General features: G+C 45.9%; 1 pseudogene; it reads left to right on the forward strand.

Moving 5' to 3' along the window:
- Window positions 1-54: 54 nt before the first annotated feature.
- LOC100435084 (phosphatidylethanolamine-binding protein 1-like) lies at window positions 55-1532 on the forward strand (annotated as a pseudogene).
- Window positions 1533-6835: the final 5303 nt, after the last annotated feature.

The following is a 6835-nucleotide window of genomic DNA, read 5'->3' on the forward strand; positions in this document are numbered from 1 at the left end:
TCAGTAAAACACTACATACTGAATAACACCAAAATAAGCTTTAAAAAATAAAATTAAGGAATTATAAAGTTACAAAAAGTGGGGTCTGCGCCTTCCCGAGCCAGTGTGCTGAGCTCTCCGTGTCGCTGTTGCCGCCTGCACCTGGCCTACTCCTGCACTCCCGGCTGTACGCTCTGCTTGGCCTCGCCATGCCGGTGGACCTCAGCAAGTGGTCTGGGCCCCTGAGCCTATGAGAAATGGACGAGCGGTCACAGCACCTGCTGCATGTCACCTACGCTCAGGCGGCAGTGGATGAGCTGGGCAAAGTGCTGACGCCCACCCAGGTTAAGAATAGACCCACCAGCATTTCGTGGGATGGTCTTGATTCAGGGAAGCTCTACACCTTGGTCCTGACAGACCCGGATGCTCCCAGCAGGAAGGATCCCAAATACAGAGAATGGCATCATTTCCTGGTGGTCAACATGAAGGGCAATGACATCAGCAGTGACATAGTGCTCTCCGATTATGTGGGCTCAGGGCCTCTCAAGGGCACAGGTCTCCACCGCTATGTCTGGCTGGTTTATGAGCAGGACAGGCCACTAAAGTGTGACGAGCCCATCCTCAGCAACCGATCTGGAGACCACCATGGCAAATTCGAGGTGGCGTCCTTCCGTAAAAAGTACAAGCTTGGGGCCCCAATGGCCGGCACGTGTTACCAGGCTGAGTGGGACGACTATGTGCCCAAACTGTACGAGCAGCTGTCTGGGAAGTAGGGGGTTAGCTTGGGGACCTGAACTGTCCTGGAGGCCCCAAGCCACATTCCCCAGTTCAGTGTTGCATGTATAATAGATTTCTCCTCTTCCTGCCCCCCTTGGCACAGGCGAGACCTGACCAGTCAGATGGTGGTTGAGGGTGACTTTTCCTGCTGCCTGGCCTTTATAATTTTACTCACTCACTCTGATTTATGTTTTGATCAAATTTGAACTTCATTTTGGGGGATATTTTGGTACTGTGATGGGGTCATCAAATTGTTAATCTGAAAATAGCAACCCAGAATGTAAAAAAGAAAAAACTTAGGGGGGAAAAAAACCAGGTCTACAGTGATAGAGCAAAGCATCAAAGAATCTTTAAGGAAGGTTTTAAAAAAAAAGATTGGTTGCCTCTGCCTTTGTGATCCTGAGTCCAGAATGGTACACAATGTGTTTTTATGGTGATGTCACTCACCTAGACAACCAGAGGCTGGCATTGAGGCTAACCCCCAACACAGTGCATCTCAGATGCCTCAATAGGCATCAGTATGTCGCTCTGGTCCCTTTAAAGAGCAATCCTGGAAGAAGCAGGAGGGAGAGTGGCATTGCTGTTGTTGGGACATGGCCATCTAGACCGGCAGCAGCGCTCGCTGACAGCTTGGGAGGAAACCTTAGATCGGTGTTTGTTAAACTGATCATTCTTCATGGGGGTAAGAAAAGCTGGTCTGGAGTTGCTGAACATTGTGTTAATTGTGCTGTTTGCTTATACTTGAATAAAAACAGAAACCTGAATGAAAAAGAAAAGTTACAAAAAGTGGCCATCTACCGATTGGGCAAACAAAAAAGAACAGTTTCAACACTTAGTCATTTATTGCACATGGAGTCTGATGAATTAAAGGAATACCAATCAGAGTGTCGGGGGCTGGCGTGTTGGCAGTTTGAAGTACCATACAGCTCAGGGCTGGGTGCTTTGGCTCACGCCTTTAATCCCAGCATTCTGGGAGGCCAAGGCAGGTAGATTGCTTGAGCTCAGGAGTTCAAGACCAGTCTGAGCAACATGGCAAGACCCTGTCTCTATAGAAAGTCCCCACCCCACCCCCCCAGAAAAATTAGCTGGGCATGGTGGTGTGCCCCTGTAGTCCCAGCTATTCAGGAGGCTGAGGTGGGAGGATCACTTGAGCCCGGGAGGTGGAGGTTGCAGTGAGCCAAGATTGTGACACTGCACTCCAGCCTGAGCAAGAGAGTGGGACCCCGTCTCAAAACAAAACAAACAAAAAAACCAAACATATAGCTCAGACCCAAACCCTTTACAGAGGAGTTTCTAAATTGGGAGATTTGGCTAAATACAATGGCTCATGTCTGTAATCCCAGTATTTTGGGAGGCTGAGGTGGAAGGATTGTTTGAACCCAGGAGTTTGAGGCTGCAGTGAGCTGTGATCACACCACTGCACTCCAGCCAGAGTGACAGAGCGAGACCCTCTCTCTAAAAAAAACAAAACAAAACAAATAAACAAATTGGGAGATTTGGTAAATTCACGTCTGACCTGTAGAACTACCTGAGTTGAGAGTCACCCTTGGCTCTGGATGTACCGTTTAATTACAGCTAAAAATCTCTACCCAGGATTCCTACTGGAGCAAGTCACGCCGAGCCCAACCTTCCTAGCAAGAGTTTTCACAGCGTTCTAGCTCTCATCACACTTGCAGCATTCTGCATCAGGTTACCCTGTACAGTCAAGCACAAGAGAAGACACCAGCATCACCAGCAGGAGAATTCTACAGGTTTAGAATTCTATCAGCACATGTGTCACTAAAAGCCATTATGGGGGGACTATGTCAGAATATATGTAAATAGCTGTCAGATCTTTCCCAGTTGCCTCAGCCTTTCCACACAGACTGGTCTTCGACTTGCCCTGAGTCCAGAAGTGGACTCTTATAGCAATTCTACTCAGGAATCTGTAGCAGGAAAACAGGTTCCTCTATTAACATCCATGACTGAAGCACAGATTCGTCTAATAGAAATCACCCTTCACCGGGCGCGGTGGCTCACGCCTGTAATCCCAGCACTTTGGGAGCCAAGGCAGGCGGATCACCTGAAGTTGGGAGTTCAAGACCAGCCTGACCAACGTGGAGAAACCTCGTCTCTACTAAAAAGGCAAAATTAGCCAGGCGCGGTGGTACGTGCCTGTAGTCCCAGCTACTCGGGAGGCTGAGGCTGGAGAATCGCTTGAACCAGGGAGGTTGTGGTGAGCTGAGATCGTGCCGTTGTCCTCCAGCCTGGGCAAGAGCGAAACTCCGTCTCAAAAAAAAAAAAAAATCACCCTTCAACCAAAAGCTGGGTGCAGAAAGGGAAGCCCTTAGCTGACTATAGGAGGTGCCTCTTGTGGCTCCACGTGCTTCTTACACACCACCCCTAGCTTGAGTGATGCCTCAGCCGGCTCACCCTCATCCACACAATCTCTAGAAAACATGCTTTGAATATTGTCTTTGAAAATACAACCACGCAGAAAATAAGCTTTCCTTTAGTGTGCAGTATTTTATTCAGTGCAATTCTAAAGGCAAACTTGAATTCAACTGTACTCTTTCTGCACAAGAAATGAAACTTCTCAGAGGTTCAAAAGCTGAGCTCTGTGGACTCCGTGACGAAATCTACACATCCACTGCCAACCCCTTGGTTTCTGAAACCAACCTTGCTTCCTGCTGTCCTCTTTAAGAGCAAAACCCAACATGTATAAGGTCAGAGCAAGTGGTAGCCAGGAAAAGCTTGGGGACCTCTAGCATATCCAGAGGGCATGAAGAAAGAAAACATGTCCTCTGCCAAAGGCAAAATGGAGTTTGTGAAGCAGGAGTGGTGGCTCATGCCTGTAATCTCAGCATTTTGGGAGGCCAAGGAGGCCAATCATCTGAGGTCAGGAGTTCGAGGCCAGCCTGGCCAACATGGCAAAACCTCGTCTCTACTAAAAATATAAAACGTAGCTAAGTGTGGTGGCAAGCGCCTGTAATCACAGCTACACGAGACGCTGAGGCAGGAGAATCGCTTAAACCCAGGGGGTGGAGGCTGCAGTGAGCCAAGATCCCACTGTTGCATTCCAGCCTGGGCGACGGAGTGAAATTCTGTCTCAAAAAAAAAAAAAAAAAAAATACTTATCCACCACCACAGAAACAGCAATTAATTAAAATCACACAAAATAATAATAATAATTTATTATTTTGAGATAAGGTCTTGCTCTTCTCTCAGGCTGGAGTGCAGTGGTGTGATCATAGGTCACTGCAGCCTTGACCTCCTGGGTTCAAACAATCCTCCCACCTCAGCCTCCCAAATACCTGGGACAGCAGGCAAGAGGCACATTCCGTGTGTGTGTGTGTGTGTGCGCGCGTGCGTGCGTGCGTGTGTGTGTGTAGAGATGGGGTCTTGCTGTGTTTCCCATTTTGTGTGTGTGTGTGTGTGTGTGTGTGTGTGTTTAGAGATGGGGTCTTGCTGTGTTTGTGTGTGTGTGTGTGTGTGTGTGTTTAGAGATGGGGTCTTGCTGTGTTTCCCAGGCTGATCTCAAACTCCTGGGCTCAAGCAATCCTCCTGTCTGCGGACCTCCCTAAATGCTGGGATTACAAGTATGAGCCATCATGCCTGGCCCCACAAAATGATTTTTAAAGTCAGTTAGAAATCAAACATACACTAGAAAGAAATACACTTGATGGAGAGATGGGAATCCTGACTCTGCTTCACACTGTTCTGTATTATTTTGCATTATTTACATGTAGTTTTTTTTTTCCCTCAAATTGAAAGAAAAGTTATAATGAAGAGGGGAAACTCCTTAAGGCCGATTATCTGAGAAGCTAGCAGTCCAGCGCTAAATTGTGAAGCTGACCTCTTGAGGTAGTTAACAAAGATGTTTCTCTTTATGTCTTTTTGCAAGTAGCACACTGCCCTAATTACTCCAGCTTTTTGGTGAGTTTTGAAACTGGGAAGTGTGAATTCTTCAGCTTTGTTCTTTTCCAAGTCTGTTTTTGCCTTTCTATGCCTCTTGCATTTCCATATGTATTGTGGAATCTGCTTGTCGATTCTGCACCAAGCCAGCTGGAATCTTAATAGAGACTGTGTTTAATACAGACTGGGTGTAGACCAATTTGGGGAGCATAGCCATGTTAACAAAATTCTGTCTTCCAATCCATGAATATAGGCTATCTTTCCATTTCTTTAGGTCTTCTTTAATTTCTTTCAATATTTTGTAGTTTTCACAACACAAATTTTGCAATTCTTTGGTTAAATTTATTTCTATGGATTTTTTATACTATTCCTAAATGCAATTATTTCTTATTTATTTTCAGATTTTCCATTGCAAAGGTATAGAAATATAGTTGATTTCTGTATGTTGATCTCAAAGGATGTGGAGAAAATAAACAATAGAAAACAAGGAGATAGTGTCCCAGAAGATAAGTGACCTGACTAGGTATAGCACTAAAGGCCACAAAGAGGCCTGCAAGGCAAACATTTTACATAAGGTTTTCTTTTGGTTTTTTTTTTTTGAGACCAAGTCTCACTCTGTTGCCTAAGCTGAAGGGCAGTGGCGAGATCACGGCTCACTGCAACCTCCACCTCCTGGGTTCAAGTGATTCTCCTGCCTCAGCCTCCCAAGTAGCTGGGACTACAGGCACGCGCCACCATGCCCGGCTAATTTCTGTATTTTTAGTAGAGACGGGGTTTCACTATTTTGGCCAGGCTGGTCTTGAACTCCTGACCTTGTGATCCTCCCGCCTTGGCCTCCCAAAGTGCTGGGATTACAGGTGTGAGCCACCGTGCCCGGCCTGTTTTGTTTTTTTTTAGACAGAATCTCGCTCTGTTGCCCAGGCTGGAGGGCAGTGGCAGGATCTCAGCTCACTGCAGCCTCTGCGTCCTGGGTTCAAGCGATTCTTGTGTCTCAGCCTCCCGAGCAGCTGGGATTACAGGTACCTGTCACCATGCCCGGCTAATTTTTTTATTTTTAGCAGAGATGGGGTTTCACCGTGTTGGCCAGGCTGGTCTCGAACTCCTGACCTCAAGTGATCCACTGCCTTGGCCTCCCAAAGTGCTGGGATTACAGGTGTGAGCCACTGTGCCCGGCCAACATATGGGCTTATAACTTGCTTTATTTTTGGTTAACAATCATATGCACATATTACTATAGGAAAGGAGGACCAACAAAATATTCATGATAATAGCTCTGGATTAAGAATATTTTTCTGGCCAGGTGTGGTGGCTCATATGTGTAATTGCAGCACTTTGGGAGGCTGAGGTGGGAGGATTGCTTGAGCCCAGGAGTTCAAGACCAGCCTGGGCAACATAGTTCAAGACCAGCCTGGGCAATAGCCTGTCTCTACAAAAAGTTTAAAAATTAGCTAGGTGTGGTGGCATGCACCCGTAGTCCCAGCTACTTGGGAGGCTGAGGTGGGAGGATTACTTGAGCCTGTGGGTCAAGGCTGCAGTGAGCTATGGTCGGTCTCAAAAAATAAAAATAAAAAAAGAAATATCTTTCTTACTTTGGTTTATCTTTGTTTTATAATTTTTCTATAATGAACATATTACAGTAATAATTTTAGAGCATTATATGCTACATATAGTGTTAAACACTATATTTTACATGAATAGTCTAATTCTTAACATTTTAATTTCCATTTCATAGTGAAGAAACAGGCCGGGCGTGGTGGCATACACCTGTAATCTCAGCACTTTGGGAGGCCAAAGTGGGTGGATCACTTGAGGTCAGGAGTTTGAGACCAGCCTGGCCAACATGGTGAAACCCTGTCTCTATTAAAAATACAAAAATTAGCTGGGTGTGGTGGCACACACCTGTAGTCCCAGCTACTCGGGAGGCTGAGGCACGAGAATTGCTCAAATCCAGGACGTAGAAGTCGCAGTGTGCCAAGATCGCACCACTGCACTCCAGCCTGGGTGTCAGAGTGAGAACCTGTCTCAACATAATAATAATAATAATAAAGAAACAAATATTTAAAGTAAGTAAATCGTCCAGTCATGTGAATTACTTGTGCAATAAGTGTTCAAGAATAACACTTAAGGACTATATTTCTCCTATCTGTTTCGCAGATTAATAATACTCACTGCTATCAAAGCTTTG

Source organism: Pongo abelii, chromosome 12 (assembly GCF_028885655.2).
Source record: "Pongo abelii isolate AG06213 chromosome 12, NHGRI_mPonAbe1-v2.0_pri, whole genome shotgun sequence".
Classification (NCBI taxonomy): domain Eukaryota; kingdom Metazoa; phylum Chordata; class Mammalia; order Primates; family Hominidae; genus Pongo; species Pongo abelii.